Source organism: Coloeus monedula (assembly GCF_965178545.1).
Source record: "Coloeus monedula genome assembly, chromosome: 1".
Classification (NCBI taxonomy): domain Eukaryota; kingdom Metazoa; phylum Chordata; class Aves; order Passeriformes; family Corvidae; genus Coloeus; species Coloeus monedula.
In genome coordinates, this window is record NC_138781.1 from 36661638 (window position 1) to 36672747 (window position 11110).

At 40.2% G+C, this 11110-nt stretch overlaps 1 protein-coding gene across 1 annotated transcript in view; it reads right to left on the minus strand.

Moving 5' to 3' along the window:
* TBC1D5 (TBC1 domain family member 5) overlaps positions 1-9152 on the minus strand; it is a 317175-nt gene extending 308023 nt beyond the window's left edge. The window contains exon 1 of the mRNA XM_082289383.1: positions 9026-9152. The gene's annotated coding sequence lies outside the window, so the exon portion shown is untranslated. The remainder of the gene's footprint in view (positions 1-9025) is intronic.
* Positions 9153-11110: the final 1958 nt, after the last annotated feature.

Here is an 11110-nt window from a genome sequence, read left to right on the forward strand (position 1 = left end):
AAGTTTGACACTATCTTGAAGGTGTGTCAAATCAGCCACCAACTTCAGTGGTCAAAGGTGGGAACCAAAAGCAATCAGCAAGTTGCTTGGGGTCAATACACATTTCTGAAAAATGTGTAGTATGAAAGGGGCCACAAGCAGCTGGCAATCAGCTGAAAATGCAGCAGGCACATTCTGCCTTATACATATCTCATTCCATCTATCCCTTAAATCTCTTTCCAATTCCCTGACTTGCAGTGGAGCCTCAACTGTCATCTTGCACCTAAATCAAGCAGTCTGAAAATCAAGACTCTTGGGAAGTATAACAAATAAGAGTTGGGACTACACCACAAATCCAAAAATCAAAATAGTCTTCTACTAGGCAAAACTGGCCCTGACTACAGAAGGTAATCTTGTGAGAAAGGGACAAAGCATACAGTATTTATACTGCCTTACAGTTTTTTTCACAAATCTATATAGGAACCAATTTTTAGTTTGAAAAGAGAATTGCCTGAAACAAACTTACTTAAAGCAATACACCAAGTACCAACACAAAATTTCAAAGGGCATTTCACGATGATGTGTTTCTCCAGAAAATTGTGAAGTAAATTCACAAACAAAAGGTGAAATTTACCCACATTCATAAAACATCCTCATTTAATTCTAACTGGCTGCTGCCTTTGAAAAGTACACTTGAAAAAAAATTCAACACGTCCTACCTGTAATGCACACACTTCAACAATCTAAAACTATTGGTTTTTTATTCCTTTGGTTTTATTTCTCAAGGCACCAACTTCTGACTGAATGCTTTAAAGGTGTTTTATGCAAAATGAACATATACCACTCATGTTTGGAAGAAACCTTTCCACTGACTGGGACATGGATTTCCTCTTATTACAGGAAGTCAGCAACTTCCTGCCTGTTGCACTTTCCTCTACTTGCACTCACTCACTGTTCTTTCACGCAGCCACAAAAATTAAACTTACAGGTATCCAGATTTTTTCATACTTGAAAATAAAAGAATATCTTCAAAATTATCTGCTACATATTTTCATGAAGCAGTAAAACTGGCATGAACAACCAGTGTGAGTTTTACGTACAAATGTGAATCTACAGTGAAAATCAACAGAGCTCAAATCTTTGTGCCATTAGCCTAGACTGCTCAATGCATTGGACATAAAGGTTATGGGGTATAATGAACCTTAAAAGGTATTGTCACAAGAAGCACCAGGTTTAGTCTGAAAAAAACAAACCAAATGATATAGATATACATATACAAGAATTGCCCAGTTACACATTTCAATTTATTGGCTTTCCCCAAAATGTGTATATTTATTAGCATCATAGGCCAAAGTGTAAGTGATGTGAATTCAAAATAAGTCAGGCCCAAAGGAGGAGAAACACTATGCTACTGACTCATGAATAACTGAAAAACAAGCAAGGCTCCCACTTGTATTTTTTTTTAAGTACGTGGTGCCAACAAAAGTAACAAGCTGTATATTCTGCAGGTGCCCAAGTCACTGTTTGGAAAGCATAGTTAAGTTTTATAGGAAGCAGGACATGCAAAACAAACGTGAGTATCAGCAGAGAGCCACTCGTCTCACTAAAGAAATTAATAACGCCATTATCGTTCCCAGCACAATCATCAAATAACTTACCAGATATACATTCAGAGAAGTATACTAAATGTTCACTTCCAATTTTCATTAGCATTAGTACTATTTTCCTTCTAGCAAAGAAACCCAGAATTGGTTTGGGTTGGAATGGATCTTAAGGATCATCTAGTTCCAACCTCTCCTGCCCTGAGCACGGACACCTCTCACTAGACCAAGCTGCTTAGGGCCCCATCCAGCCTGATGTGGAATATGTCCATGAAGGGAACATCCACAACTTCTCTAGGCAACCTGTTCCCGTGCCTCACCACCCTCATAGAAGATAATTTCTTCCTAATACTTAATCTAAAGTGACCCTATTGCAGTCTGAAGCCATCACCCCTTATCCCATTCACTGCATGCCCATGTAAAAAAAAAAAAATCCTTCTCCAGCTTTCTTGTAGGCCCCTTTAGGTCCTGGAAGGCTGCTCTAAGGTCTCCCTGGTGTGTTCTCTCCAGGCGGAACAGCCCCAACTCTCTCAGCCTGTCTTCACAGGAGAGGTGCTCTAGCTCTCTGGATCATCTTCATGGTCCTCCTCTGAACTTGCTCAGGTCAGAGTTAATATCTTGCTCAGAGTAGACATAGCAGGTTCTCTATTATGTCTACTCTTTCACTCTACTTTTTTACATTGCTTACTATTTAACATGTTTAAATTACTTTTCGTTTCTCCCATTTAACCAAGATTTATTCAATATTTTACAATGCACTCCTGTATTAGCAGTGATGAGATAGTATAAAATCTGGGTTTACTAAATCTTTCCCTTTGAGTTGTTGTTTGACCTTGAGTAAGTCACTTTCCTCTCACTGAAAATTATTAATGCTATTTTCATTTATAGATGAAAGGCTCTACAAAACTACTAAACATTAATCATGAATAATCCAGATAAAGTTTAGCTAATAAAAAGGTACAAGAAATCAAAGTACCAACTTGACACTGGATCCTCTTATTCATTTTTATATTGCAAGCAAGCATGCTGATATAAGCATGATAATGAAATAAACATGAAACATACCACCTGAGCCTTGAAAGTCTTTAGTTTTAAAAGAGGTCCAACTTACATGGGAAAGGTCAGTGGGAACACTGACAAAAACTTTTAAAGCAAAGATGATAAAGAAAACTAGTAGCTTTTTAAGAGAATAATATTAATTTTGAAAGAGAATCTGTTGGGGAAGATCAGAAAATACAACTACAGTTTTCAACAGTGCAGCTTGTCAGGCTTCAATCAGTAAAATATAGGCAGATCTTTCGCCAGATATAAATGTTGCCTTACTGTGAACAATGAAAGGTAGGAAAAAAGAAAAGGTTTGAGGAAAGAGTGTGCTTATCCACGCCATATTGGATGCAGGAGCTACTGGTCACATCCACCACCACTAATGGAAAATATCAGGACCCAGAATACAACCATCATCAACACCATGTGAAATGAACGAAGTTAAAAAATGTAACTAAATGGCTAGCATGCTGGCAAACCAAACTGCTTGCTGACACATCTAAAGCATAGCAGATAAGAAATGATTATCAGTGTTGCTCAAGTAACGACTGAGCATTAAGCTGTTCTTTAACAATTGAGGAAAGAGGGCTGAGCATGACACTGGGAAGGTAGATTATAAACACAGCATTGTAAAATTTGTAAAATAATTACACATTACCATGCATTGTGAAAACATTCACCTATATAAAATTAACTATCAACAAGAAAATTATTATGATTAACAAAACTCAGGATCAGCATAGTAAATCCTTAGAAACTGACAAGAATTTGAGGAGCTCTATGGTACGGCAGTTAATCCACAATCGGAAAGTTTTTTGTAACTTCATTTAAAACATCTGCTGTTGGCCACTAAAGTCACAAAACAATGGTCTGGATGACAATTCATTTGACACCAGGTACAATTCTTGCACTAGCATTACAGTGAAGTCTAAATGCCAAAAATTTACTTCTACAGTTCCAGAAATATTCTTTAACAATTTCCATCCCTTACTTAAATTCAAGTCTATTCTCCATGTACATCACACAACTACACTTCTTCCCAACAAGAAAAGAAAAGGCCAAAGGCCCACTTGTGTAAAATCCAGAGACTACATAAAAATAACATTAATTATGAAGCAGGCACAATCCAGGTTTCAAGAAACATCATTCAGACATTCATTACCTGATAATTCAGAACCAAAGGATCCTGACTGTATGTGGGTCTAAAGGTTAAATACAACAGCTCACTCAGAAGGTGGCGATAGTAGAGGTCTGTTATAGACCATCAGCTCAAACTATGAACAGTAGGATTTTTTTTTGTAAGCCCTATTTTTAATGTGCTGAAAGAAAAAGGTCAAACTGAAGTCTTTAATACTGCAATCTAGTATCTCAGGATCTTAAGCTGCCAACAGTAAAAACATTCATTTTTAAAAAGTTATTACCAACAGTTGTCTAACAGCACTCACCATAACCAGAGAAATTACCACGTATTCCATTATAATAGCTACAATGAGTAAGTCACTGGAGTAGAAATTTGGCATAGCCTAAGAATTACTGATCATGATCAAATTACATATCTGGATAGCGATTACTAACTTTTATATAAATATACAAGGTACATCGATGCTCATGTTCCTGAGTTTTCAAAATTTCAGAAGCTAAAAAGCGTTATGAATAAAATGAATTGGGAAGAAAAATCTTAGACAGAAAAACATGGAAACAGAAACTTCCCTAATGGCTTTTATCTTTGGTCAGGCAACTCTACAGCTAGCAAAAGGACAAATTTTGTACAGTTTTGGCTACAGCTCAGCCTAGTTTCTCAGAACCTGATTTTTTTTAAAAAAAAGAAGTTAAAAAAATAAGCAGGATCAATAACTTAGAACAGGGGAGGCTGGATCACCATCAAAATAAACTACTGTTGCAGAGTGTAGAAACTGAGAGACACAAAACATCCACCCATGACACCACCAAGGGTGTAAGTACAAACACCACCTCAACAATAACAGAGGCCCATAACTAGACAGAGGTGGCACAAGTGTTAAAAATTATAAGGACAGATCAAAAATAGTCAATAAATACTTTCATTCTATAGTTGGAAAGATTCAAAATGGTATAATCGTATCACATTATATTGATTTTCCTTCCAACTCATTTGTTAAGCAGATGTTCCAGATCAGATGTTAAAACACATTGTGAGAAAAACATTTTAAATCAGCATATTTGTTAAACTTATCTCAGAGTCCTAGAGTAGTCAGCCCAGCAAATCTTTGATCTGCTGATGCTCTTTTAAAACTACATATTTTAAAATCTGTATGTGTCTTTAAATGCTAGGGACTGCCACCATGCAGAGGAGTGAAAACACAGTGTCAAAGGGACAAATCAAGTTTAAGGCAGTTTGATATGATAGAGAATTCAGATGAGATAACAAGAACTAAGGAAAGACAGATGCATTCAAATGTATTCAAACAATAATTGCATGCCTTATTTTTAAATAGTGGCAAAGATGAATCACTGAAACAAGTCATCCAGAAAAGTAAATGGTAGATTCTCAGTATCTTGATACACTTAAAAAAAAAAAAAAAAAATCTTAGCCAACCAGAAGTTCAGAAATCAAACCCATTGAGACAAAAACTGATGTTGTAATATATTTAAGGTGAAATGTTCATGTATTAAGATAGATGCAGTACTTAATGCAAGTCAACTTCAGAAAGCACATGAACTTTTCACATACACAACTAGATTAATTAGTAGCATGGTAGTAATGGTCTTTAATAAACCTAAAATAACTATTTGCCAGCCCATTAACAGAGCAAAAAGCCCTCCAAATTAAATAGTACAGAAGGATAATGTTGGGGGTTTTTAAATAGAACAGCATGGCATTGTCTCATTTCTGTTGCATTCAATTCAGTATCAGCGACACCTGATTCTTCCTAGTATTTTCAAACCATTTCCAAAGAGTCAGTGCTTTTGGGAAACCTACACCTAACCATTAACAGAGGCAGAATACCCATTTCTATTCTGTTTGGTAATTCATCAACTTTTATCCAAAATAAATGTTAAATGTTCAATGTTCATCTCAAGGTCTGGATGCAGTTTGACTAACTGCTCCAGCTTGGCTCTTGCTTATTTCAACTGTCACAGTGCAAATACGGTCAACTGTTTCTTCTCAAGGACTGTCACACATGGATTCATGTAAGATTCAGAGAAACCACGTTTCTTCTATTCAATGCCATTAAAAAGAGCAGGAGTTATCAGATTATAATCGAGGACCTCAAACTACGTAACTTCCAAGTCCTTTTTGTGAAAGTAGTTGATCACATAAGTTGCAGCATCAGAAAAATGATAACACTAGGGCAAGTGAGAAAAACATTCTTAAGTAAAACACACACCACTGTAACAACCTTCCTAAAAAGTGGAAATGGTACCAGCTATGCCTTGTGGAGGTCAAAACCCGAATTCAAGCCTCACTAATGTAACAACCAAACACAGGCAAGCAACTCCTTCTATCATGTTTAACAGTTCTCCTTGTCCTCCTCTGAAAGCACAGCTCACCCAAAGATGTGTGTTTTTATAGAATATAAACTGAACTGCTTTGGGCCCTTTCCTGGGCAAAAAGAAGAAGCATACAAAACCTACAGCTTATTTGCTTCAGAGCAGTGTAGAGCCTAAGTCAAACAGTTTAGATAACATACCACATTTGCACTCAGTAGACATCACTGGCTCCTGATCCAAAATGCTCTTACACGTGCTAATCAACAAAGCCTCCAATGGACTAGGAACTGATTATCTTAGAAACTGTCTATCCTCCACAATTCTCAGCAACAGCTGTTGTCAATTACAGCAGCATACCTAACAGTTTAAGATAAAACTCCTAAGGATGGAATGCAAAGTAAACTTTCTAAGACTTCATCAACAGAATTCCTTTCAGGGCAAAGTGTAAACCAGTTCTTCGCACAGCCCTTCCCGAGTGAAAAATGAAGCTGTAATAGCAAAAACAACCTGGAGACAGCAAAGATGATCTCTACTTTAGCATACATTATAGGCAGGCAGAGAATGTATAACACATTTCCACCAAATCACATTTTTCTTGCACATCAGTACAAGGTAACAAAGGCTAAAAGATTCAAGTGCAAACAAAAGAGAAAAGCACAACATTCAAGTAAAGCCAAGATGGTTATGCAAAGAAGGAAAAATGTGAGAGGAATGTTTTCACTTATATTTCCTAAAGGTAAGTGCCCTTCTCACAAGTGGCAAAGTACTTTCAGAAAACCACTGAACCAATTTTGTGCGGCAACTGAGCTTTGCTAATATTGCAGCTTAAACAGAAAAACTGTTTGCAAATATCACGTTTCTGGCTTTTCTCAGATTTACAAGAAGGTTAAATGAAGCAAAACATGCAAGAATCTCATCAGTTTAATTAACTGTTGAACAAAGATACCAGTACAAGCCTTACTTAGTCACATTCCCATCCAAAAAGCTGGAGAACAGACTCTAGTTTTCATCTCACTGACAAAAGGATGCCATTAATATCTTTTCAAATGTTCAGTTTTCACAGGAGTTTACCGTACCTGTAGTACCTAAATTATGAAGCCACCATAAAATCTAGAGGCAGGAAAAAATGCACCATCTTTCCAGTAAGCACTTACACATCTAGTAATTGCTCATGGTCTCATACTTTGCTATGCACTGAAATTCACTACTTGTATGGGCCTGTAGGTTCACAGCTCATACAGCTCCTATTGTTGGCTCAAATTTCAAGCAAGAAAATATACAAAAAAAGGTTTGAAATTGACCAGTTTATTTGGAATAGGCTGTGTTTGTTTACCTGAAATCTGAACTTATTTCAACACAGTATTAATTTTAACAACTTCAGCAATTGCTACTATTTATATACATCCATGACTCTTATGGGTAAAGCATTTAGGCCCCACACAGGCCATGTGTGTCAGAAAAAAAAAAAGAAAGTCTGACAACTGGTAATCACACTTGTGTTAACTCACAATAACAGTTACTACAGTAACAAAAAGAAGAAAAACGACTGGTTTCAAAAATAGAAATCATTATCACCCACAATGTAATTTTCTTATTGCCCAGTTTTAGATCTTACAGTATTTCAACCTGAGTTGGAAAAATAACAGTGGATGATGATTTAGAGAGAGATATGATCTAGGACTAATTTAACTGAATGTTTCATGAACCTTAAATTCTTAAAAATATTTTCAATAACAACAATCAGCCCACATGTTATTGGAATGTATTTTGGAATCTTTAGTTTCCACAGAGTATTATCAGTAAATAGTTGAACTAATGTGTGACAAGTAACAGAACTGAGAAATAATTTTATTGAAGTTTCTTTAGTCTCTAAAGAGACTTATGCAGTGCTTTTTAACCTAGTTTCAGATCTTTGTAAGGGAAGGTAAGCAGGATTACAGAGAGTCAAGTGGAGAATGGATACTGTGGAGCAAAGTGGCAGAGCTAGAAGTGTATTATTTTCTCCCAAGTGCCATCCCAGTACATTTTGTACATGATTCTTTCACATGTATACCTCTTTTATGAGTATACCACCAAAGCAATACTATGCCAATATGATGGAACAACTGTTTCTTAAAAGCAAACCATAAAGCCTCCAGGATGTGTAATACCACAGGGCATGTAGCTAAACTGAACTACTGATGGATATAGTACAGCAATCTCACTGTATGAAACTCTCAAACAGCTAAAATGTGTTAATTGCAGCCCTTACACAGAAATGCAGACTTGTACACCACTTGAACTGTTGTATCCCAAAGAAAAACGTGTGATGGTTAAACATCTACCACTGATGGCAAGGGACAGCTAGCACAGACTGAGTCAGGTAGGTGAGAACAGGGAGGTAGACAGGCTCTGGGGCACGAAAACTGGAGGGAAGGCAAGCTGCTTCTAAAAACTCTTTTTTGAAGGCCTGGAGGGAAAAAAAATAACCATGAAGACCCTCAACTTCCCTCTTCAGCCATCGGAATCACCAACAACAATTTAAAAAGACCCAAAAAAAAAAAAAAAAAAAAAACCAACCCAACAAACCAACCCAGAGAGAAGGAAACCTTGTGACAAATCTGCCTCCTCCTCCCTCCTTGCTCTCACCTCCCGGCAGCGAGGCTCTGGCTGCACAGCTTCCTGCCGGGGAGCATCTGCCCTCGGCACGCCCCGGGCCGCCGCCGCTCCCGGCGGGACCCCGCGGGAGGAGGGCGGGAGAGGCCGAGGAGCGGCGGCGGCGCGGGGCGCGCAGGCCTCGGCGCCCGCCCGGCCCCGGCGCTGCCACTGACGGCCGGGGAAGGGGCTCGGCGGGGTGCGGGGCTCGGGGCCGCGCACTGCGGCTGCGGGGCGGCCGGCGGGGAGAGGGGCAAGCGGGTGAAGGGGAGCAGATGCTCTGGGGCTGGTTTTACCTGCTGCTGCTGCTGCCTGCAGTGGCATGAAGATCTGGCTCAGCCTCTCTCTCTCTCTGTCACTCCCTCCCCGCCTCCCTCCTTCCTTCCTTCCCTCCCTCCCTCCCTGCGGCGCGGCGCGGCGCACAGACCCCCGTGCCGGCCCGACGCCCTGCGAGGGACGCGGGGCAGGGGGAGGCAGTGGGGGAGGCCCGCGGAAGGGAAGGGAAGGGGAAGGGCTCCCTGCCCGCCCGCGGGGACGCGCGGTGGCACCGCCCCGCTCCCGCCGCGCAGGCGCCCAAGCCCGCGGCCGCCCGGCGCCTGCTCCTTGTTCCTGCTCCGTGCTCCCCGTGTCTGCTCCCGGGTGTCCGGGGCTGCGGGGCGCCGGTGGAAGAGGAAGGGCGAGCATGGGGGCTGCCCTCGCGGCTTGGCCGGCGCCCGCTTCTCGCCATCCGCGCTGGGCAACAGCAGAAGGGCGCCGGGTTGTTTGAAACTGAAAGGGTTTGCGTTTCTTCGGGGCCTTTCGGCCTCTTGAGGAAGCCCGATCTGCTTGTATTTACATAAAGCGTGCGTAGAGTGTTGTTACCAGTCACGCAATGCGTGGTGAGGGCTGGGGGGAAGGGGCTTAAAAGGAAGGTATTTTAAAGTGAGTCCTTAACGTGGCTCTTTGGGAGCGGCTGGCCGTGTTCAGACCGCTTGGGAAACGTCCTGGTGGAAGGAGTCAAGTGCCCGGCTGGAGCTCTGGGCGGCCGGAGGTGGGTGCTGCCCGCCCGGGGCGCTTGTCAGCCCCAGCAGTGGGGTCATTGAGCGCGACCCTACAGCACGGTAGCAGCTCACTGGGACGAATGCGTCAGTTCCCAAGGCACACTTGGACCGCTGGCACGCGATTGAGATCAGTCAGAAAGATCACTTACTTAAGTGTCGGAAAATCCGTTAAACCTGCCGTTTGCTTGGCATGGGCCCTTCATTAAAAACCATGAAGGAATGTGAACAGAGGAGCCCCAAGTATTGAAGAGTTCATTTTCCTTGCAAAAACAGCCTTCAAGAGGTGTATTTATGCATGAGTTTGAAGGTGTTGAGAAGCGCCTTGTGACTTAGGTTGCTCCTTGTGACCATTTTACAGTGTCTCATTATATGTGCTGTTGCACTAAGTATGCAAGCTTTTCTTTGGAGACACCAGTGCAAGACAGAAAGGGGAAACTAGCGACATACTATGTTATAGATGGTAGCTGAAGCAGAAATATTATTTGAACCTAAGTCTTGGAAAAATAAGCCTAAATCTGGCATGTTTGACTATTAGAACGTGCTTCAAGGTAACAGGAAGAAAGATGATCAATCTGAGATACATCTAGAAATGAAACAAGAATAAAACTTTTTATGTTTAATAAAAATTGCATGATGAATGTATGGTATCTAATCTCCGCAGACATTTCTTATAATTCCCTTGATTCCCAGAAAGGAACTTTTTTGCTTTTTGGGTGATTTCAGGGCAAGATAATCAGCCTATCTATGTGGTTTTGCCAGAGATACTTAGAGAGGAAATCTCAACTCCATGTCAGTCTACAGATGTTTTTGATTCCCAGATGTTTGATTAAGAAAAGAGAGACCAAAGTAGGTTCCGGCCTGCTGATGATAGTGTTTTACAGCCACACATTTACATTTTTTGCTACATCAGATTGTTTAAAGTAGAAAGTGCCGTTTAAAGTTAAATTCTTGGTAGATTTAAAATTAAAAGGCTTAGGACAAAAAACAAATGAAGACGTGAGAATTTCCTTGCATGTCCGCATATCCATTAATTTCAAACACATAGTTTCATTTTCTGTTTGTAATAAAGATCTTCTGTTTGTCGCTCCTTACATTTATTTTGTTAGAGTAGATCTTAATATTAAAAAAGCCAAGCAGTCAAGCATATATTTTTTTTCTAGTAATACCATGTTTTGAATACCTTGAACAGCTCAGTGATGAAAATACAATTTTGTTCGACACAGGGCACAGCATTTGATTTAGAAATAATACAGCCATCTACAGTCAGTCTGCATATATCACAGTGACCTGTCCACTATAAATACATGGAAGTGCCTATTTTCTGCTTTTGCAATACAGTGC